Raw genomic sequence first — 24,925 nt, forward strand, 5'->3', positions numbered from 1 at the left:
CTCCCAACTTCCTTTTTTTTTTTTAAATGTCATTATCCCTCCTGTCATCCAGGTCTGTTACCAAAGAATCACTTCTGAGTTGAGCAGCAGAGAAAATTCCAGCAAATGTCCAAGTAATTGAGGCCCACCATGACTCTGTACCATGCTTGTAATCTGTTTCAGAAGCTCCTCATCCGTTGTCCACTTTGGTCCAAATTTCTGGTACGCTCATATGGCCGTATGCCTTCTCCTTCCACTGATCTTTACCTAAACCCCCTCTACTATATGTCCACCTCTAGTTTCTAGGTTTCTTCATATGAACAAATCTTCTTAATATGCAATGCTACTTCATTCTTCAAAACCCCTTCCTCACCCGTCCCCACACACACTCATCTCTCTTTTTTTTTTAACTATATTTTGTTCCTTTTTAAACTATATCCTTGCAGAGGCATATTCCAATCACAGCTCCAATCCTACCAAGTCTCAGTGATACTTAGGAGATCAAATTTACCTCCATGCAGTAGGATCTCTGGTGCGTCTTGCTTATTTCCCATCCTTCACATTTCTGAACAGATATCTGAATCCCTCAGTCAGTTCCTAAGACCTCTGGGCCAAAATAAAAAATCCTGTTTGGTATGTAAAACCCTTCATAATCAGGTCCCCTCCTTTTTCAAATCTTATATCTTCTTGTTGTTCAGTAATTTTTTCAATTGTTTCTGACTCTCTGTGACCCCATTTGGAGTTTTCTTGGCAAAGATACTGGACTGGTTTGCCTTTTCATTTTATAGATGAAGAAACTGAGGCAAACAGTGTTAAGTGACTTGCCCAGGGTCACACAACTAGTAAGTATCTGAGGTCAGATTTGAACTCAAGAAGATGAGCCTTCCTGACTCCAGTTTGGTCTCTATCCACTGTACCACTTAGGTGCCCTACAGCTTCCTTCCAAAAGCAGTTTAGGAATTCCTTCCTTCCAAAAACTTTATGATCCAGTGACAATGGCTTCCTGGCTGCTCCCAACTCTGTGTATTTTTCTCAGCTGTCCCTCATGCCTGGATTTATCTTTTTTCTCATCTCCACCTCCTAGCTTTCTTCATATTCCAGCTAAAATACCACCTTCTACAGGAAGCCAATTCCCCTTAATGTTAGTACCTTCCACCTTCTGATTATCTTCAAATTATCTGTTATATATCTTGTTTGTACATAGTTGTTTGCAATTTGTCTCTCCTCTCACATTGTGAGCTCCTTAGGCATGGTGACTGGGCTGGTTGGTTTTTTTTTTTCCTTGTCTTTCTCTGTATTCCCCTCAGCATAGTGCTTGGTATATAGGAGGCATTTAATAAATGCTTGCTTTGTTTCCCTCATTTTATAGATGAGGAAACTGAGACCCAGAGAGGTAAACCATCCTGTCCAGGGTCATATAGTTTGTAAATGTCTGAAGCATGATTTGAAACCAGTTTTTTTCTGACTCCAAGGTCAGCACTCTATGTCCTACACTACATTGGGTTGTAGGACTTGAATTCAGATCCCAGCTTACCTTTTGATCTTGGGCCAATTACTTGAATCCTCAGAGCTTCATTGACTTCCTTTGTCAGATGAGGGGGTTGGATTAGATGACCTCAAACATCCCTTCTAGCCTACAATGTGATTCTGAATTCAAATCTGGCCTCAGATACTTACTAGCTGTGTGACCCTGGGCAGATCACTTAACCTGTTTGCCTCAGTTTCCTTAATGGTAAAATGGGGATAATAAAAGCCCCTATCCCCCAGGACTTTTGTGAGGATCAAATAAGATAATAGTTGTAAACTGCTTTGTAAATTTTGAAACTCTAACTATTAGATCATCCATTCCCTCATTTTACAGAGAAAGAAACAGAAACCAGAGAAGAGAGATGATTTGACCAAGGACTCAGAGATGATAAGTAGTAGAATTGGGATTTGAATTCGGGTCCTTTGACCCCATAGCCAGTGCTCTTAACACCCCATTCTTCTGCCTCGAGTTCTAACCAGCCATGAGCAGAGTCAGAACGATGGGTCAGGTAGGCTAAGGTGCATGGAGGGCAAGGAGAGAGGAGGGAGCTTAATAAAGGAGAGTTTTTGTTGTATTCTTCCTCATAAACATTGAACATCCTGCTTTCCAGAGCCAGCTGGTTATTTGCTTTGAGATGAGTCAAGTCACATATTTCACAGTGAACCACAGGGGGTGCAATTTTCAAACCATGTCTAGGGTTTGGGAGAGTTACTTCCGGATAGTCCTTTGGAGTTGTCTTGGATCACAGTATTGCTGAAAATAGCTAAGTCATCCATAGTTGCTGTTACTGTGTACGATGTTCTCCTAGCTCTGCTCATTTCACTTTACCCCAGCTCAGTTTTTCCAGGTTTTTCCTGAAATCTTCCTGTTCATCATTTCTCATGAAACAATAGTATTCCATTACATTCATATTCCATGACTTGTTCAGCCATTCCCCAGTTGATGGGAATCTCCTCCATTTCCAATTATGAACATAATTACTGAAGATTTTGGGGAGAAGAAAATCATGATTTTATTAATGTAGGTAATCCTTCCACTGATGATGCTTCAACTGCCCTTCTGTAGCTAATAGTTTTTAAGAATTTCCAGGGGACATTAAGTTAAATGACTTGCCTATATCAGAGACAAAAGTTTTCCACACTCTGGGCCCTCTCTACTACAAGACACTGCCATTTAACAAGAATAATACAAAAACAAAATATTCCCTTGAAGACAAAAGAAAGAGATGTTAGATTTAGATGTTTGGATTAAAAAACAAATTTTTCAACATACTATTACCTTTTTCTAGATGTGTGTTAAAGACTCATAAGAAGACACTTGGATCAGGTCAATTCTGTGATCCTTTATTTTTCTGTCATTATCTTTTTTGACACTCTTCTTGATTATTCTATATTCCTTTTATTTCCACAACCTCCTGGTTCTCCTTCTACCTAATTGTCCAACTGTCTTCCTTTCCTTTGTGGGATCATTATCCATATTGTGGGCATTAAATACGGATGTATATTAAGATTCTATCCAGGTCCTTCTATTTTCTCTGTGTTCTTTCTCAATGATCTTACCAGTTTCCATGGGTTCAGTTATCATCTCTCTGCAGATAATTTCTGGATCTCTATTTCATATTGTCCCCATGTCTCTTTTGAGTTCACACTCCCCTTTACTAACCACCTCTGGATGTCCTATGTGCATCTCAAACAAAACGTGATGTTCATGTTTAAACATGATGTTCAAACTAAACATGAGTTCAAAACTGAACTCATCCTTCTCACTAAGGCTGTTCCCTCTTCCTAATGTCCCTGTTTCTGTCAATGGTACAACCATTCTTCCAGTCACTCCAGTTTGCAACTTTGGAGTCATTCTTGACTCTTCACTCTCCTCCACAACTCATGCCACCATATCCAAACAGTTGGTTTTTCTGAGGCTATTTCATTGATCATATCTAACACCACTGTCCTTTCTGTCTCCTGCTCTTCAGTCCTATGACTGCCACCCTGGAAGGTCTTCATCACCTCCCATGTGGACTGTTACAATGACCTCCTAAATGATCTCCTGCTTCTGACTTCTTCTCTCTCCAACACATACTCCATAAAGTTATGGGAATATTCTTTCTAAAGCACAGATTAACCATGTTACTCTGATGATCAAGAAACAACAGTGACTTCTTTCTGCCTCTAGAATAAAATGCAGACTTCTTATTTGGCATTTAAAGCCCTTACCAGTATTGTTCCTGACTCCTTTTCCAGACTTACTTCGTATCATGTACCCTCAAACACAGTCAGATCAGCCTCTTTGTCATTTTCCATACATGACAATCCATCTATCACTTCTGTTCCTTTGTGCAGGCTGTCCCATACCTTTACTACCCTTTCTTCTCTCCTTCACCTCTAGGGATCTTTAGCTTACTACAAGGCTTAGCTCAGGTGATACCAAATCCTCCCCCTGCCTCCTCCTCCTCTCTGCATTTTGGATTTATCTATTGGATCCATGCTCTATCCCTCCCTACACTTTGAATTTACCTTTTGGGTCTATGTTGTATCATCCCAGTAGAGGGTAAACTCCTCAAGGATAGAGGCAATTTTGTTTTTGTCCTTTTTATCCCTAGTGCCTTGAAAATGGTAGGTGCTAGTAACAGCAATGTTGTAAGGATGATCAGCTATAAAAGACTTGGCTACTCTGATCAATATAATGATCCAAGATAATTCCAAAGGACTCATGATGAAAAAAAATGCTATTCACCTCCTGATGATGAATTCTGAGTGTAATTTGAAGTATAATTTTCTTTATTTATTTTTTGTGATATGGTTAATATGGAAATATGTTTCACATGATTTCACATGTACAAATGATATAATTTGCTTGCCTTCTCAGGGATGGGGGAGGGGTGGGATGGAAAGAATTTGAGACTCAAAATTTTAAAAGAAAATAATGTTAAAAACAATTTTTTTAAAAGAAAATAGTAGGTGCTTAATAAATGCTTGCTGAATAAAATCAAATTGAATTCTGGAAAAGATTTTATCCATCAAATGGGGTTCATTTCTGACTGTTTTTAATTATTTTACCATCACAACCAACACAATTTAACATCACAACTACCATCAAGCATTAAATACCTTTGTTGACATTATTCCATCATTTTGCATGTGGTTACAGATGTCAATACCATTTGTACCTCAGATGAGCTAGGAAATCAAAGTTACCATTTGATGACCACCACCCCACTGTGTCTTTTAAAAAGAGTTCACTAAATCAGTCATTTCTGCCCTTACCCTAGCAACATGCTTAGTAGAGAAGACACAATATTGGATGAAAGTCATGGAAAAATAAGGCTTGGAAGAATTAACATTAAGGATCTCCCCAAAGGCAATGGAGAGGCGTATGGTGGGCGTCAGCAGGCTGTAACACATCATGGGCAATGAGCAGGTTTCAGCAGATCATGAACAAGGAATTATGCAGAGGAATCTATGTAAAAGATATCATCAGAGAAATTCCTGCCTCCACCCAAAAATGTACTGGTCATGTCACCCATTGGGAGAGTGGATTAATATACTGATAGATAATCTATATGCATCATTCATATCTCTACAATGTCAAGGAAGAAGTTGCCAGAATGTCTGGTGTACTCAGTGTGGGAGGACAAGGTTGAGAGTTGCCCAGGATAGGCAGACTGGGATGAGGTACAATCTGTGTCATTGGAAGAATTTTTTTTTTAAGAAAACCCAATAAGCATTTATTAAACATCTACTGTGTGCCAGACGCTGTGTGTAAGAGTCCTACAAATAACTAGCTCATTTGATCCACACAACAATCCTGGGAGGTAGATGTTATTACTATCCCCATTTTATATTTGAGGAAACTGAGGCAGAGAGAGTTTATGTGACTTATCCAGGTTTAGGGTCTTCCTAACTCCAAGCCCAGAATTCTATCCACTATACCTCCTAATTGCCCTCATTTTGTGTATACACATAGGTGGTGAAATGATTGATTCATTGACATATAATGACAGAAGACTGAAAATCAATGCCACTTTGGCAATTAAAAAATGTATTTTGGGGTGAAGAAATACAGAGTTAATGATAGTTGAGCTAAAGATTTATGTGACCTACTTTCCCATTTAATTTGGTTGGTGGGTTGGGTCCAGAGAGTCCCTGGATGGGTGGTAGCAGTTCTCCCTCATGATCTCTGGTTGCTGTTGGGGCAAGAGACCCGGGAAGGGTAAGGTTTAGAGGACATTAAGTTCTAATATATATGTAGCTATCAAATAGTAATAGTAGTAATAATATAGGCTGCATATGTTGGTATTTTAGCACTTTGTTATTTCACTTGATCCTAACAACAACTCAGTGCTGTTACTATTCCTGCTTTATAATTGAAGAAACAGAGAAATTAGTTGACCCGTACAGGATAACACAGTTAGTAAAATATCTGAGAAAATATTTAAATTCAGGTTTTCCTGACTCCAAGTTCTGAACTTTATCCACCATGCCAGCAAACCGATTGTGCCTTGGCCTGATCAGCAGAATCAAAGTCACAATGGACCAGCTCAGTTTCTCAGAATTTACCTTCATCACAATTTACCTTCTGTAGACAGTGACCCATGAAAGACTAACATCAGCTTGCCATTTTATTGACTAATGATGACACTGGCAAGTTTTTGGAGTTATTTGAAAATTGTTCTCTAGCTTATGAGGGGAAAAGTCAAGAAAGGCTCTCTGTTGGACTCAGAGAACAGTCAAAATTTTATGACTTCATTATATCACTTGCAATTATGATGTAAACAGGAATATTGGATTAGCAGTGAAATCCTGCTACCATTTTGGTTCCATCCCTTATCACCTCTTGTTTGAACTATTTTAGCCTGCTGGATGGTCTCCCTGCCTCAAGCCTCTCCCTACTCCAATCTAGCCTCTACTCAGCTGTCAAATTGATCTTCTTAAAATGCAAATGTGATCATGTCCTCCCTCTTTCCCCTACATTCGGGTTCCCTATTGCCTTCAAGAAGAAGTATAAAATCCTGTTTGGTGTTCCGAGCCCTTTATAATCTGGCTCCTTCCCACCTAATTCCCCCTTAAATACTTTGGAATCCAGAGACACTGCTCCCCTTAATGGTCCTGCTACAAGACACTCCGTCTCCTGACTCTTACCATTTCCACTGACTGTCCCCCATGCTCCGTACCTTCCCTCTCTTTATCTCTGCCCCTTGGTTTCTCTGGCTCCCTTCAAGTCTCAACTAAAGTCTCACCTTCTGCAAGAAGTTTTTCCCAGTTCACCTTCATCTTAGTGCCTTCCCTCTGAGATCATCTCTAGCTTATCCTGTACATATCTTGTTTGTTCATCCTTTGTATGTTGTCTACCGGATTAGACTGTGAAATCCTTGAGAAGAACAAGTGTCTCCTCCTCCTACCCTTCGTAGTATCCATAGAGATTAGCAAGGTGCCTGGCACATAGTACGTGTTTTATAGTGCGAGTTGACTGACTGCAATCAGGACTGTTATTTCAGAACCATGTGACCTTAAGTCATTCAGCCTCTCTAGAACTCACTTTCTCCATCTGTAAAACAAGGCTGTTGGATAGATGATCTCTATAGATTTCTTCTAGTTCTAAATCCCATTTTAAGTCTTTGCTGATGAAAAGTTCAGTTTCCGTGTACAAACCTTTTTTTGGATGTCAGTACAAATGAAAAGTTTTGAGATGTTAGAGTCACTTTTGGTTACCAAAGTCTGACAATAAACAAATATGAATGGGGAAATTCCATGCTAATGATGTTGTCAGATTTTGAGAGTTAAGCAATCATGTTGGTTGGTTTAGCTAAATGCTTATTTTTCAATCTTTCTTGGTTAATCTTTGTTATGAAGGATGGGGAAGAAAGAAGGGAGAGATGTAAAGGGAATGTACAAACCAAAGACATCAATAAAAATCAATAAAAAATGAAAGCCTCTTGGAACAGATTGGTTTGGATTGGTCATTATCCCTGTTTTACAGATGAAGAAACTGAGACATAGAGAAGAAGCCGAATGATTTGCCTAGAGTCACAATTAGTGAATGGCAAGATTATTGATTGGTCAATATGATTGTGTATATATGCATACATATGTGTGGCATATGATCTATATGACAAGTAATTGTATATGTATATATACACACACAAGGCATTCCTTATTTTATTGTGCTTCACAGATATTGGGGGTTTGTTTGTTTTTTACATATCGGGATTTGTAGCAGACCTGTGATAGGCAAGCCTATTAATGCCATTTTCTTTCTTTTTTTTAAATTTTATTTTTTCCCTCAGACATCTCAAAACTTTTCACTTGTACCAACATCCAAAAAAAAGTTTGTACACAGAAACCAAACTTTTCATCAGCAAAGGCTCAAAATAGGATTTAAAACTAGATGAAATCTATAGAGATCATCTGTCCAACAGCTTTATTTTACAAATGGAAAAAAGAATTGCTTTGTAAAAACAATTTTTAACATTCTCTTTTTAAGTTTTAAGTTCAAAATTCAATCTTTCCTTCCCTCCCCTCTCCCTGAGAGAGTAAATAATCTGAGATGGGTTATACATGTGCAATCATGTAAAACATATTTCTATTTTAGTCACTTTGTGGAAGAAAACAGAAAGGAAGAGAGAGGAGACAGAGAGAGAGAGAGAGAGAGAGAGAGAGAGAGAGAGAGAGAGAGAGAGAGAGAGAGAATAAAAGAAGGGAGATAAATAGCATGCTTATGTTGATATTCAGATGCCACCAGTTCTTTCTCTGGAGGTGGATATCATCATGAGTCCTTTGGGATTGTCTTAGATCATTGTATCACTGAGAATAGCTAAGTCATTCACAGTCGTTCGTCATTCAATATTGCCATTACTGTCTGCAATGTCCTGGTTTCACTCACTTCTCTCTGTATCAGTTTATGTAAATCTTTCCATGTTTTTCTGAAATCATCTTGTTCCTCATATCTTATAGCACAATCATATTCCATTGCAATCATATAGCACAACTTGTTCAGCTATTTCCCAATTGATGGGCATCCCCTCAATTTCCAATTTTTAGTCACCACAATAAGAACTGTTATAAATATTATAAATATTTTTGTACATGTAGGTCCTTTCCCCTTTCTTTTTTTAAATCTCTTTAGGGTACAGACCTAGTAGTGGTATTGCTGGATCAAAAGGTATGTACAATTTTATAGTCCTTTGAGCATAGTTCCAAATTGCTCTGCAGAATGGTTTGAAATCAGTTTACAACTCCAACAACAGTGCATTAGCGTCCCAGTTTTCTCACATCCCCTTCAAAATTTATCGTTTTCCTTTTCTGTCATATGAGCCAATCTGACACATGTAAAGTGATACCTCAGAGTTGTTTTCATTTGCATTTCTCTAATCAATTGTGATTTAGATATTGGCACTATTTTCTAATAGCATGTGCTCACATCATATCTCTGTGTCAATTGGTAATTCTTATAATATTTCAAACTTTTTCATTATTGTTATATCTGTTATGGTTATCTGTGATCAGTGATCTGTGATGTTACTATTATAATTATTTTGGTGTGCCGTGAGCTATGCCCATATAAGGAGGGAGCTTAGTCAATAATTGTGTGTGTTCTGTCTGCTCCATCCGTGATAGTTCCCTGTCTCTCTTCCTCATCTCCAGCCTCTCTATTCCCAGAGACACAACATTATTGAAGAATATCACATAAACTTAGTTGATAAAGCTATGGTAGAGTTTGAGAAGATTGATTCAAATTTTGAAAGTTCTACTGAGGGTAAAAAAAAAACTATCAAACAGCATCACATACTACAGAGAAATCTTTTGTGAAGGGAAGAGTCAATCAATGTGGCAAACTTCATTGTTGTTTCAGTTTGAGAAATTGCCACAGCCACCCCAGCCTTCAGCAATTGCCCTCCTCATTAGTCAGCAGCAACATCGAGGCAAGACTCCACCAAGCAAAAAGATTAAGACTCACTAAGCCTCAGATGATGGCTAGCATTTTTTATCAATAAAGTTTTAATTAATTAATTTGATATAAATTAATAAATATAACAAAATAATAAATAAATAAATTTAATTTTGGTTTAATTAATGTATTTTTAAACATAATACTATTGCACACTTAATAGACAGCATGGTATAAACATAACTTTTAAATGTACTGAGAAACCAAAAACTTCATGTGACTTGCTTTATTGCGATATTTGCTTTATTATGGCGGTCTGGAACCATACCTGCAATATCTCCAAGGTATGCCTGTATATATGTGTATATGCAACTACACGTATGTGTATATATTTATATGCACACATGTGTACATATTCATATATAATGTAGATATAAAATTTGTTTATTCAACAAATGTTTACTGAGTGTCCAATAGGTGCTTAGCAGGATACAAATAAGAATGTAAAAAATCCCTTGTAGGTGAAATAAAACACAAAATTTTATTCTGTTTGGAGAAATAAGGCAGGATAGAAATAAAAGTGCTATAGAAATGTGCCAGAGGGCAATATGAACTATACGAACCAGCTTTTCCTCCCATTGCTTGGTTTTCTTGGTATGCACAGCAACAACCTAAGCCTGGCTGAGCGTACAAGATACTGGACCTAGAAAAGCCAAGAAGACCGGAGTATGAATCCCAACTCTGAAGTCTCTGACTGTGTGATTCTAGGCATGTCACTTAACCTCTAGGCATCTTGGCTAATCCTAGGACTTATTTAGATGGTTTTGATGTGCGTTGGTAGAGAGAGTGGCCAACACAGACCCTTCCCTAGTCTTAGATAGAAAAACTCTCCAGTAGAATCAGCACTGCTATTGCTGCTGGCTAGGGTGTAGAAAAACAAGCCTATCTTTATTTTCATCATTCCTGTGACTTCCCAGAACAAAACACCACTCCATGGTGCCCCTTCAAGTTCTATCCCCTCCATGTCCTTTGGCCTTCCAAGTCAAGTCATCAAGCATTTATTAAGTGCTTACTATGAAAGGTTTCTGCTGAATTTATTATGGACTTCAAAAGAAAGCAAGTTCTGCCTATTAAAGTTTCAGAATTTAATGTACAAACCCTTCCTTCTGTTCTACAATGCTCATTTTATTTGTTTATTCAGTTCAAAATGTGTGTGTGTTTGTGTGTGTGCATGTGTGCATGTGTGAGCACATGCACTTATGCTTTTCCCCACTATGTTTGATAGGACTCAGGCAGATTGTAAAAAGTACTGATCTTCCATGGAATATATTGGGGAAAAAAAAGGAAAAATTCTTATCTTTGCATGATTGCTGAATGTGTTCTATCAGTGTTCCAGAAGTCGAAGGGGTATTAAAAAAAACCAAAACAACAAAATACTGTATTTAATTGGTTCGTTGTCCTGTAATCAACCATATGGCTAGCTAACCCTGCCTGAATCCACTAAATGACTCCATCAGATTCCCATAGCTCCATTCATTTGTTGGAAAAAACATGTTGAGTGCGTTCTTTGAGTAGAAAAGAGCAAAAGAACCTCAGAAAAGGAGACACATAAAAAGGTAAAAAATACAGTGCCTGAAAGTCTCTCCCCAACTTATATCCATTGGTGACTTGTTTATGTCTTTGTCTTCCCAGAGTTGCTCGGCCTGAGAGGTGAAATGCCCATGGTCATGCAATCAGTGTTTGTCAGACAGATCTGAATGTTTCTGACTTTAAGTTCACAACGTCAGGGTGCTTCTCAACTTCGGTCTTAGTTGGAGGAAACAAAGATCCCCACTTCAGTGAGGGAACAATTTGGAGAATAATTTCAAAGACACTTTGAAGCTAATGAATGATGCTGTGTCTAAAAAATTAAGTCAACAAGGATTTATTAAGCACCAACTGTTTTCCAGGTAATGTGCTCAGGGTTGGGGGATATAGAGAAAAACAAAAGATACCTCTTCCTGATCTTGAGGGACTCATAGTCTACTTGGGGAAACAACATGCAAATTAGGAACAAATAAGATATTCAGGATGAATTAGAGATAATTAAGAGGGGGAAGGCACAAGTATTAAGGGGGATCAGGAAAAAACTTCTCATAGAAAGTGAGATTTTTAGCTCAGCCTTGAAGGAAGCCGAGGAAGCCAAAAGGTAGAGATGAAAGAATTTCTGGTATGGGGGAAAGGCAGTGAAAGTGGCCAGAGTTGGAATTAGGAGTATCTTGTGAGAACGGCAGAGAGGCCAGCACCACTGTAACAGAGTACATAGAGGGGAAAAACAGAGAAACCAGTCCCAAGTGAAAGGTAATGAGAGTCTAAACAAGGGTGAGGCATGACAGCTGAGAGGAAGAAAAAGATGTAAGAGATAGTGGGGATCCAGACTGAACAGGACTGGACAACAGTGAGTTAGAGGGAAGATGACTATGAAGTCATAAGCCTAGGCCACTGAAGTAGTATGATTAACAGAAATGAGGAGGCTTGGTGAAAAGATGAAGGATTTGAGAGGTCAGGTGGGTGCCCTAATGGAGATGTCTGGTCAGGAAGATCTAGGTCTAGCCTCCATCTCTAACCCATGCTATCCTTGTGACCCCGGCCCAGACACTAAGAGCTTTAAGATTTTAAGAGCTCTAGGCTAGATGCTAGCAGGCGTGCTGACTTGCTTTGGTAATTCAAGCCTCCTCACCAAATAGGAATCCTTATCCTTAGACCTTTTTGTAGTCTTGGATCTTTCGGCAGAAGGGCAAAGCCTACAGGAACCCTTCTCAAAATCGTATTTTTGTCTGACAAAAGTATATCCTCAAGGAAGAGATGGAGGCAGGAGATCCAGATTGGAAAGTCATCAGCCAAGAGGTAACAACATCATGGCAAGGATCTTGGGATCAAAGAGTTGAGGCCAAAGGGATTGTAGAGGTCATCTCCACCAATAGGCTCAGAGAACTTGCCCAAAGTCACAAAGGTCAGAATCGGCAGAGCTGGGAATTTAGAAACAGAAGAGGGCCAAGGCCAGTGTGCTGGGGATCATCCACATTTAGGGAACAGGAAGAGGACTAGTGAGTGATAAAAAAATATCTAGTGATAAGATAGAAAGTAGACACAAAGTACATGGCGAATTTATTATATACTTTAAGAAAAGCAAGCTGTACCTAGTGGAGACTTGCAGAATCTCGTACAACCACTTTTTTTCCTCCTGTTCTCCTGTATATATAGACATACCATTTTTTAAATTTTGGTTTTAAGGGAAGAATGGAAAAATAACCCAAAAAACCCCTAAAATATATCCAAATTACATGCAAAGTAACCTTAGGAGGATACTGCATGTTCATAGATAGTGAATAAAAATATAAACAATAAATACAGTGATTTCTCTGTGGGGGAGGGGCAGAGACCAACAACTGAGGGAATTAATTAGGCAAGGCCTCTTAAAGGGGTGGTACTTTAACTGAACCTTGAAGGGATCTCAAGGTAGGGAGACACAGGTAAGGAAGGAAAATATTCCTGGGCAAAGACATGGAGGTGGGAGAATGCCATGCACTGGGGAAAATGAGCATACCAGTTTGACTGAAACGTTAAGTACACAAAGGGGAGTTTATATGTAATCAGCCAAGAATGGTAGGCTGGAGTCAGATTTTGTCCTAGAGACAGTGGGGAGCCATGGAAGCTTCTTGAGCAAGGGAGTGATGTGGTCAGACTTTTGCTTTAGGAATATTAATTGGGCAGCTGTGTGAAGGTTAAATTGGAGAGACACTGAATTTAAGGAAACCAATTAGGTTTCCTTGACGCTATTGAGGCAGTCTAGGGGATGGGTGATGAGGTCCAGAACTCTGCTAGTTGTGGTGAGTGTGATTAGAGAAGGGATGATGGGCCCCTTCCAAGGATAAATGAACCTTGCCCATGTGTATAGAACTCCATCCACTACACCATGCATCAGCTACGCCTCCTTTCTTGTAAAATGTTCATCCTGAATCCCACCTCCCATCCTGCCTTGGTGAACTAAGCAGGACTGAGAGACACACAAAAAACCAAAAACAAATAAACAAACAAAAAACAAACCCCTCCTTTCTTCAGGCAAGTCCCAGTGAAGTTTGAGGCCTGTGTTCTCCTCGTACATACACATACTTTTCAACCGTCCCTAACTTCCCTAGGGTCCTGTTTAAAATGCCTTCATCAGTCCTTCTGAAGTGGAGACAGTGCTGGGCTTGGACTCAGAATGACCAGGGAGGAAATCCTCCCACGGACTCTGACTAGCTCTGTGACCCTGAGTTACTCTTCATTTGAATTCTCTAGGCCTTGCTCTGTGGCCTCCTCCTGTAAAAAGGAGATTACTAGGTTTGCACTAACCTCCCAGGGTCATTGTGATGATAATGCAGGACACTGTTTATCAAGTACCTTGCAAACTGAAACTCCGTAAATACTAGATGGTATCTATTACTATCAACAAAGAAGAAAGAGAGAATAACAATGCATAAGACCGATTGGTCTACAACCATCCACTCCTCCCTAGCTACCCCAAACCCTGGCTTTTTCCTCAGACCTCTTAAACTTTCCCCCCTGCCTTCTTCCTCTAGTGAAGGAGTTCTTCCATTAGAAACCAGCAGACACATACTCCCTTTTCTTGCCACATCATTCCTCAAAAATCTCTCAATCATTAGTGGTTTTCTTCCCTTTGCTCCAGTCTCTGATAAGAAGTGGGCCTTCTTCTTGCCAAGGCCAACCCCTCTACAAATGCCTCTGTTCCCATCCCCTCCCATCTCTTCCAACAGCTTCTCCCTCATCTTCAAGTTCATATCATCCACTGACTCCTCTTCTTTGTACAAATATGCCCAGATCTCCATTCATTGAATTTAAACAAAGAAACAAATGAATGAAAGATAAACAAACAGATGAATAAATGAAACTTCACTTGACCCTGCCATCATCCCCTCAAGCTATATTGTCATATATATGTCTTCTTCCTTTCACAACTAAACTCCTAAAAAGGGTACCTATACATGGTAGCCTACATTTCTTTACCTTCCACTTGCTGGGCACTTGAAATCTGGCTTCTGTCTCTGCCACTCAAATGACACTGCTTTCTTCAAGGTTACCTACCTGCTAATTCATAGGATCACAGATCTAAAGTCTGAAGGGACCTCAAAGGCCTTTTAGTCCAATCTCTGAGAGAACTGGAATGTGGGGGATTGAAATGACTTCTCCCAGGTCATTTCTGTAGTAAGCTTCTGAGGTTGGATTTGAACCCAGGTCCTCTTGATGAGGGTTTGGGGTGAGAGGTGCTCGACACCCCAAAGTACCGACACGCCGGGTCCTGCCGAAAGAATTCGACTCAAGCCTTCTCAGCCAAGGGAAGGGATAAAGTTTATTAAGAGTTAGCCAAATAAGCCTGCCCCGAGAGATCCCACCCCTTGCAACGCCTGTAAGGAAAAAGGGCCAGACCCATCTGAGCTAGATTGGTTCTGACCCACCTCATGGAGGCAAGATGGAGATTATATACACAAAGGTTGTGGGAGGGATTGAGGGGTGGTCTGGGGTGACCAGAGGAGGGGTCTAGGGAGGGACTTAAGGACGAGGTCAGACTCCAGGGCGGGGGAAATAGCTGAAGGCCATATGGAAATGACAACCCATCAAGGGCTGGGGTAGCGGAGCTAGGGTATAGATATTTTGATCAGGATTAAGGACGGGAAACAGGATTAAGGGTGGGAAACAGCTGGACAATAGAGGACTGGGCAAGGTAGGCATTTGGGCTTAATGGTTATAGCCTCAGGCCAAGGCCAGGTCGAGTGGCAAGATTCAAGGAGAGTTCAAGGGTTCAAGGGGTTCCCAGAGACTGTGCCCTCATCATTCTGACCCCAGTTCCCAACACCAATCTGCCTCCTATGATCTTTGCTTCTTTTTCAACAGTAGATCAGAGTTGTCCCTAAGACTCTTTGCATTGGGACAAGCTTTAGAAACCATTCCCAGGGTGGTCAGCTGGGGAATAAGGTCTGTCCTTCTAGAAGAGATTATTGCTTTAGACACCACCTTTCCCTACCTCCCTTCCCAGGATTCTGAGACACCACAAGGCCATGGCTAGGGTGGCTGCCCAGTCTCCAACTCCTGGAAAGCACCATATCTTGTAGCTTCCTATTTTAACTAATTATTCTTGATAGCAAAGTGCCAAGGTCAGTTGTTTCTTCACACTTGGCATGTAAGAAACTAGATTACTGCAGGGCAGGGATAGAGTTGTAACCTTTACAGCAAACAGACTCTTTGGGGAAAAGGGGTGGAAAAAGGACTTGAAGCTAGTACTCCCTAATAGCACCCCCCCCCCAAAAAAAAACCCAAAGTAATATGTTAGAGCTGGAAGGGATCATAGAGATTATATGGTTTAACCACTTCATTTTAGAGAGGAGGAAACAGCCCCAGAGAGGGGAAATATTTGGCCAAGGTCACAGGAGGCCCATTTAATTTTTACTGAAATTAAAGTTAAACTCAGACCCCAATATCATGGATTGGTTGACTGTTGGATGGACCACCTCATTTTACAGGAGGATACAGAGGCCCAGAGTCTCTCCCTCTAGGCCAGTGCTCTTTCAACCAGGTTTTTGTCATTTGACCTTCCTTTGGAACGTGGGTGCCCTTCCCCTTTTCAGAGCAGCAGCCCTGGTCATATGCCTCAGGTTAAGCAGCTGAGCAGGTGGGGTCTTTTAAGGCTACCTTGGTCCCAGGTACCTGCTCCCAACTTATTAACAATGGACATGATGAGGGTTTGGGGTGAGAGGTGCTCGACACCCCAAAGTACCGACACGCCGGGTCCTGCCGAAAGAATTCGACTCAAGCCTTCTCAGCCAAGGGAAAGGATAAAGTTTATTAAGAGTTAGCCAAATAAGCCTGCCCTGAGAGATCCCACCCCTTGCGAAGCCTGTGAGGAAAAAGGGCCAGACCCATCTGAGCTAGATTGGTTCTGACCGCCTTCATGGAGGCAAGATGGAGATTATATACACAAAGGTTGTGGGAGGGATTGAGGGGTGGTCTGGGGTGACCAGAAGAGGGGTCTAGGGAGGGACTTAAGGACGAGGTCAGACTCCAGGGTGGGGGAAATAGCTGAAGGCCATATGGAAATGACAACCCATCAAGGGCTGGGGTAGGGGAGCTAGGGTATAGATATTTTGATCAGGATTAAGGATGGGAAACAGGATTAAGGGTGGGAAACAGCTGGACAATAGAGGACTGGGCAAGGTAGGCATTTGGGCTTAATGTTATAGCCTCAGGCCAAGGCCAGGTCGAGTGGCAAGATTCAAGGAGAGTTCAAGGATTCAAGGGGTTCCCAGAGACTGTGCCCTCATCATTCCCCCCTCAAACAAATGGGACCCAAATTCTTTTGGGGTCAGGGACGAAGGTCTCAGCTTCTGGAATTGCTTCCTGCTGACAAGGGGCGTAGAGCTGGCTTGATGGGTCCAGTTCAAGGGGTGCACAGTCATCTGGAAGTTGATGGCTTGGAGACTGGAGGAGACAAACCTGGCAAGGAAGTTAAGCAAACAACAAAACAGACAGTACAGGAGTACAGAGAAAGGACAATATCCCTGGTGGGAATTAAAGATGACTATTTTATACCTAGCTCTCCTAACCACTTGTTCTGCTTCGGGGTTCAGGAGTGTGTAGCACATCCAAATTAGGTCGGGGATATCTAAGAGCAAGGTTTGATGTTTGGTGAGCTTGTGGTTAGCCAGGCACTGGTGGCCCTCTGCTTCCAGGGTGCTCTGGCAAGGCAGAGCTTCTAGGGGCTGGTCTGCTAGAGGCTTAGAAGCTTCCTCAATTGGAATGGCTGTAGCAGCCAGAGAATCTAATTGTTTTGGAAAACAGGGGTCAGATCCTAAGGACTGGATTAGAATTCCCAAAGCCTGTCCTCTCCTTCCTTCAGCAGAGTGAGTGAAAGGTTTTTCTAGATTAGGTAAAGCAAATGCTGGAGTGGTGGTCAGTTTAGTTTTCAAAGTCCCAAAAGCTTGTGCTGGGTAGGGGCCCCACTCTAGAGGGAGTGAGTCAGGGCCTTGAGTGCCAATTAATGGTTGCCGTCCCTCCCAAGCCTTGGGCTTAATTGGATATTGAAGGCTATGGAGGGGAACTATGGCTGGGGTGGCAGAAGTAGCTTGCCCAGGAATTCCCTGATCCCAAACAGTTGGCTCAACCCTCTCCCATGCCTCTGGGGGAACATGGGGAGGTCTGGGAAACAGGGGGAAAAGGGAGTTATGAGGTTTAACTAGAGAAAATTGGCTTCCCAATTTCACCATCAGGTCCCTTCCCCAAAAGGGGGCAGGGCCAGAGAAGGAGTGTTCAGACAACAGATTCTTGATGCCCATGACCTGATGGGTTGAGGGGCATGTGGGGCCAAAGCCACTAGTTAAAGCAAGAGAACATAGCCGTGATAAAGTGGGTAACCTTACCTTCTGCCTCGATTTTGCCCAGAGCTCCGCGAGAGAGGTGGAGAAAGTGGGAGCACAGCCAAGCCCCAGGCTTTCCCCTCCTTCCGAGTCTTGAGAAGACTGGAGGACAGGGTACTGGGAGGAGGCTCTACCACTTTTCCAGCCTCGGGGACATGCTGGGCATGGTCCTGGAGGCGTGGATCCTAGAGGCTTCTTCCAGGGGGGCGCCCTAGAGGGGCACTCCTTAGACCAGTGACCCTCCTTGTGACATCGAAAGCAGGTTTCCCCTTTGCCAAAGTTGCCAGAAGCACCCTCCGGCAATCTCCTGGCCATGGCAGCCGCCAAGAATTGGGCATGTTCTCTGTCTCTGGCTTTTTCCTCTGCCTGGACTAAGTCTCTATTATTGAACACTCCGAATGCTGTCTCCAGTAATTGGGCCTGAGGTGTCTGGGGTCCCATTGCCAATTTCTGCAGTTTCCTCCTAATATCTGGGGCAGACTGATTAATGAAATACATGTTAAGTATTGATGCCCCTTCAATAGAATCAGGATCCAAATTTGTATACTTCTTAATAGCTTCTACTAGCCGGGCCTGGAAAAGGATAAGGTTTTCTTTTTCTCCCTGAGTAATCTCCCTAATTTTTTGAAAATTTATTTGCTTTTGAAATGCAGTTCTTAGACCTTCTAACAGGCAAATTACCATATGGTCTCTCTTTTCTCTATCCTCACTCCTTTGATAATTCCATCCTGGGTCACTAGTTGGAACAGCAGCTGTTCCTGGGGGATAGTTTATGGGGTTATTGCTAGCCAAACTGTCCCCAAATTTTTGAGCATGTTCCCATATTCTCCTCTTCTCCTCAGTGGTACAACAGGTAGAGAAGAGGATATGCAAATCACACCAAGAAAGTTCAAATTGCAGGGACAGATCCCTAAAACCCTCAGTAAACTTAGTGGGATCTTCTGAGTATCTCCCCAGTTTTTCTTTAATTTGGATGAGATCTGAAATGGAGAATGGAACATGCAATCTCCTTGTCCCAGCAGGGGAGGCAGGCATTTCCCTCAGGGGAAAAAGCCTTGAAGGCGCTGTGGGACCTGGAGCTTGGGGCTGAGGTAGATTAGACTGCAAGGCCAGGGCATCTGCCTGGCAAGGGAGATCAGCTAGTACCTGAGGAGGGGTAGAGGTCAGAGGGGAAGATACCCCAGAGACCCAAGTGGGTGCTACTTCAAAGAGAGGGGCTAGGGGAGGAGATATTGCCGTGGGGGCAGGGCCCATGGTGATAGATGTTGCAGGGCCTGCAGTAGAGGCAGGGCATGGGGTCCCTTCGGCTGGAAATTCCTTCCTCCTTAGTAAAGGAGAAGTTAGGAGTAATTGTCGGGAGACAAACAAAATAAAACAAGAAAACAAAATATACAGAAGGTACCTGAAACTTTCCCAAATTCCCAGCGCTGAAACAATTGAAAGGATCTGGCACATGCTTCCGGATGGGGCATCCGTCCATGTCCTTCGACATGACCACTGGACCGAGAACCACCTGATAGCGTCAGGTTGAGTTGACCAGGACAACGTGGCTGTCCAACCCACTGAGACCACTGGACCGAGCTGTCCGACTGGACCGAGAACCACCTGATAGCGTCAGGCTGACCAGGACAGCGTGACTGTCCGACTCACTGAGACCACTGGACCGAGCTGTCCGACTGGACCGAGAACCACCTGATAGCGTCAGGTTGACCAGGACAGAGTGACTGTCCGACTCACTGAGACCACTGGACCAAGCTGTCCGACCCACCGAGAACCACCTGATAGCGTCAGGTTGACCAGGACAGAGTGACTGTCCGACTCACTGAGACCACTGGACCAAGCTGTCCGACCCACCGAGAACCACCTGATAGCGTCAGGTTGACCAGGACAGAGTGACTGTCCGACTCACTGAGACCACTGGACCAAGCTGTCCAACCCACTGGGACCTGCTGAGGTCAGGCCCGAGAAGCACATCCAAAATGTTTGGAGAGCGAGGAGGGGGATTGGGAGAGGGGGAGGCTCACATACCTTCAGTCTTGGCTGGAGAAGAACTTGAGATTAGCAGTGCTTCCCGGTTCAGGGAACCATAAATGATGAGGGTTTGGGGTGAGAGGTGCTCGACACCCCAAAGTACCGACACGCCGGGTCCTGCCGAAAGAATTCGACTCAAGCCTTCTCAGCCAAGGGAAAGGATAAAGTTTATTAAGAGTTAGCCAAATAAGCCTGCCCTGAGAGATCCCACCCCTTGCGAAGCCTGTGAGGAAAAAGGGCCAGACCCATCTGAGCTAGATTGGTTCTGACCGCCTTCATGGAGGCAAGATGGAGATTATATACACAAAGGTTGTGGGAGGGATTGAGGGGTGGTCTGGGGTGACCAGAAGAGGGGTCTAGGGAGGGACTTAAGGACGAGGTCAGACTCCAGGGTGGGGGAAATAGCTGAAGGCCATATGGAAATGACAACCCATCAAGGGCTGGGGTAGGGGAGCTAGGGTATAGATATTTTGATCAGGATTAAGGATGGGAAACAGGATTAAGGGTGGGAAACAGCTGGACAATAGAGGACTGGGCAAGGTAGGCATTTGGGCTTAATGTTATAGCCTCAGGCCAAGGCCAGGTCGAGTGGCAAGATTCAAGGAGAGTTCAAGGATTCAAGGGGTTCCCAGAGACTGTGCCCTCATCAGACAGAGAAATTGATGAAGCTGGAATGGAAGGGAAAAAAGGGTACCTGGGATGGGGAAAGCTGAGGCCAATCAGAGGGGATATAGTTCCTAAAGGAGAGGAAATATTGTCCCCTCCCAGACTGGAGGGGAAACCTTGTTAATATCCCTCTCAGCTCAGCAGGCCACTTTTCACTTTCAGCTATGTCTCCCTAGGCCATTCTTTTCTTTGGACTGCCTTGCTAACTTGAAGGGTGCCCCCATGGATTAAAGGCAGAATGTGATTTGAGGTAACTCCAGGAGGATCATTGCTCTTTGCACCAAGGGGACTGGATCACTGGACCAGGGCCAGGGCCAGGACCAGGGTGGAGTCTCCATCTTGCTAATCCTAAAGTAGGCCTTTTGTAGATTTGCCTCAGATTTTGGTTCCTTAGAAGAAGACATGTCCTGCCACACCCGGGGCTCTGTAAATTTTCCACCCTGGGGCAAAAGCCCTTTTATCACAACCTGGTTAAGCCTCTGATTTGAACACTGCAAGGGCAGGGGTGGAGTTGTTAACTTTATAGAAAACAGATGGATACTTTGGGGGAGGGGGAAGAGGAGGGGGAGGAAAGGAAAGAGAGCTGGAAGCAAAAATAAACTCCTAGAAGTATCCTGTTAGAGCTGGAAAGGACCTCTGTGATCATCTAATTTAATTTCATTTTAGAAAGGAGGAAATTGGACACTCTCCTCTCCCTTGGCTTCCAAGATACTCTCTTTTGGGTAGATCAGCATCCCACTAAGTGTGGAGTCCCCCGAGGCTTTGTTCTTCTCTCTTTACTCTGTTATCTCTTTGCATCTGTAGCCCAGAGATCGATGAATAGATGGATGGATGGATGGATGGATGGATGGATGGATGGATGGATGGGTGGATGGATGGATGGATAGATGGATGGGTAGATGGATGGGTGGGTAGATAGGTGGATGAATGGATGGGTGGGTGGGTAGATGGGTGGATGGATGGATGGGTGGATGGATGGATGGGTGGATGAGTGAAAGGATAGATACTATTTAGTCTGAACAGTCGGATATTATCAACTACCAGCTGGATATGTCCATCTGGAAGTCCCGTAGGCATCTCAAATTCAGCATATCCAAAATAGAAGTCATTACACCTCTCCACAAACCTGCCCCACCTCCAGACTTTACAATTTCTGAGTTCCTTCCCTTCACCTAGATTGGGAATCATCTAATCATCTTTTAGTCCATTTCCCTCACACTCTTCCCAAACCTGTATCCCCAATATCCGATCCATCATTAAGTCTTGTCAATTCTTTCTTCCCACATCTAGCATCTGTCCCTTTCTCTCCACTTCAGGGTCTTTCTCACCTCTCACATGTACCATTACAGTAATCTCAGAATTGTTCTCCCTGTCTAGCCCATCTCTCCTGTCTCTCATTCATCTTTTACACAGCTACCAAACTGGTTTTCCTAAAACACAAATTTTGACCCTGTTACTCTGAGTCCTAATGGCTCTGTTACATCTAGAGTAAAATACAAAACCTTGTGTTTCATTTAAAGCCCAACTCAGTCTGGCTCACATTTACTTTTCCTGTCTTATTTCATAGTGCTGTACTCCCCTTCACATGTTCTCTTTTGGTCAAGTGGTCTGCTAGTTGTTTCCCATAGCTCAAACTCTATTTCCCAACTATATGCCTTTGCATAAGTGATCCACCATGTTCACCATGCCCTCTCTCCTCACTTCTGCCTCAGAGACTCCCCGGCTTCCTTCAGAGCACAGCTACATTGCCACCTCCCACGGGACACCTTTCCTGATCTTCCCAGTCGTTACCATTCTTTCTTGAAATTATTCTGTACTATTTTTATAATGGGGACTAACCAATGAGAGGCTAGTCCTTTTAAGTATTCGCTGCCTTAAGCAGTCTCTCATGTGGATTTCTGCACATGTGCAGGTATTATTAATTAATATTAATGATTATGAACATAATCATCAATATTAAAATACATTGTTAATATTAACCCATTTTATTAATTAAACACCTTGATTTCATTATTAACATAATAATTAATATAGACTAATAATAACTAGTATTGATCTGTTGTTTTAAGGTTTACAAAGTGCTTTATACATAAATATGTATATGTGTGTATATACATATATGTATAGGTATATGTATGTATGTATATGTGTATGTATATATTTGTGTGTGTATATATACACACACATATGTGTATATATATATTCATTTCCATGTATTTGCTGTTTGATTACTTTGGTGGAGAAGAGCCTTTCAAGGTTGTTATATGCCCGTGAAACCGAATACCACTGCCATGCCAGGAAACTGAATTGCTTCCATTTGAATGATCTTAGGAAGGTTCTGAAGATCACCTGGCAGCATAAGATACCAGACCCTGAGGTCCTTTCTTGAACTAAACTACCAAGCATTCAAACTCTGTTTCAGAGAGCACAACTCTGATGGGCTGGCCATGATGTTTGAATGCAAAATATACACTTGCCAAAAAGACTATTTTATGGAGAACTCACACAAGGCAAGCATTCACATGGTGGTCAGAAGACACTATACAAGGATGCTCTCAAAGTCTCTCTTAAGAACTTTAGAATTGATTGTGTGACATAGGAGACATTGGCGCAGGACTGCTCAGTACGGTGTACCCTCATCAGAGAAGGTGCTGTGCTCTATGAGCAAAGGTGAGTTGAAGCAGCCCAAAAGAAATTCGAGATGTACAAGTTTAGAGAATCTACCCTAAATGTTCACATGGACTATTTGTGGCCAACTTGTGGTAGAACATTCCTGAGCTTGCATTGGTCTGCAGCCACAGTGGGACACACTGTAACTTGACTCTAGCAGAATGATATGATTTTGGTCTTCTTCAAGAATGGACAACAACCACCAACCAACAACTTTGGTGGAGAGGAGCTTTTCAAGGTAACTAGAAGAACTAGAATGGATGTCCATACAGAAGGCATTAAATCCTCAGATTGACCTATCTTTCACTGAATGCCTTTGAGTGAGGAAGATAAACTTTTGTGAGCCTTTAGGTGGGAGAGGGTCCTCCTCACTCAAATCTCTCACTGGAGACCCTCTCTTACATTCAGCTGCCATGAAGTTGGGATCACATAACTGCTTTTCTGCCCCTGTTGCCTCTATCCTTTCCTGTCTTAGGTGAAGGAGAACTGGAAACAGCTATGATCTTGTGCACTTCCAAAAGTAGAAAGAGGAAGCTGTGAGGGGTCCAGGAACTGTCGTTCATGCTGGAGAATTTCAGCAGTTGAGCCAGGTGGGGTGCCAGAGTAACCCTGAGGAGCAACCTCACCTGTGGGACTCAGTGCAAAAATGAATCCACTTAGTAGGTGAGAAATTGAGTTTTAAAGGCAAGATATTAACTCCATCAATTGGTTATTCACATTTGGAGGTGAACATAGTGGGGAGGATGCTTTGTTAGCAACCACTTAAAGTTTGAGCCTGTTCTGCCCAGGAGCCAAAGTGGTCGAGGAGGGGGAATGTACCCCTGGTTTTCATAGAAATATGTTGTAACTTCTGTTCTTGCTATATCTTTTCAGTAAATATCCCTTTGTAAAAGCTGATTGATGTTGGTTAGCTAGAGGATAAAGGGGTATTTAATCCCTGGGTTAATCAATGACATAGAGAAGTTACTAACTGGCACTAGCTAGATGCTACTAATGAGACACCTGAATTAAATGAATCTGATGAGAACCTGCTAGAATGGTGGGTCCAGCCCAGAGGTTCCCAAACTTATTTAGCCTACTGCCCCCTTTAAAAAAAAATACTCAGTGCCTCCCTGGAAATCTACTTTCTTTAACCCTTAATGTTTTTTTTTTGGTGAAATTTGCATCATTTCAAAAAAATATAAATTTTTTTAAAATGATGTATCTTAAATTTAATAATTTATTATAAATTTGTGGGCTTTTTCATGCATTGAAATTTTGATGATGCAATATTGCACCATGTAGTGGTATAGTATTGTATTGTAAACAAGTCACACATATTCCTACCCAGGAGAATGTAAATTGCTTAAGGCCAGGCCTAATAGGTGGTTAATACTTGCCTAACTAAATACATTTGAATATGTACATTACTTGCAGGTTTCAGACCACCTTCAATTTCTTGATCTATTTCTAGGTGACCCTCTATTGTTTTGCTGTGGTTTTACTCAGATTTTAACTGTGTTGTGTCTGTGTTCTAAATTTCAATGCTGGCTGAGGGCCTCCTCTTCCCACCCTTCCCATATTTTCCAGGACTATTCATTATACTTTTAATAAGGCTTAGCTAAGGCAATATCCTTGTCAAACCTCGTTTCTCAATCTGTGGTCCAGAAAATATCTCCACCATAAATATGAAGCTATAATGACCATTTATAAACTGACTCATTGGGATGGGAGAAGGGAG

Source organism: Trichosurus vulpecula, chromosome 4, assembly GCF_011100635.1.
Source record: "Trichosurus vulpecula isolate mTriVul1 chromosome 4, mTriVul1.pri, whole genome shotgun sequence".
NCBI classification, from domain to species: Eukaryota; Metazoa; Chordata; class Mammalia; order Diprotodontia; family Phalangeridae; genus Trichosurus; species Trichosurus vulpecula.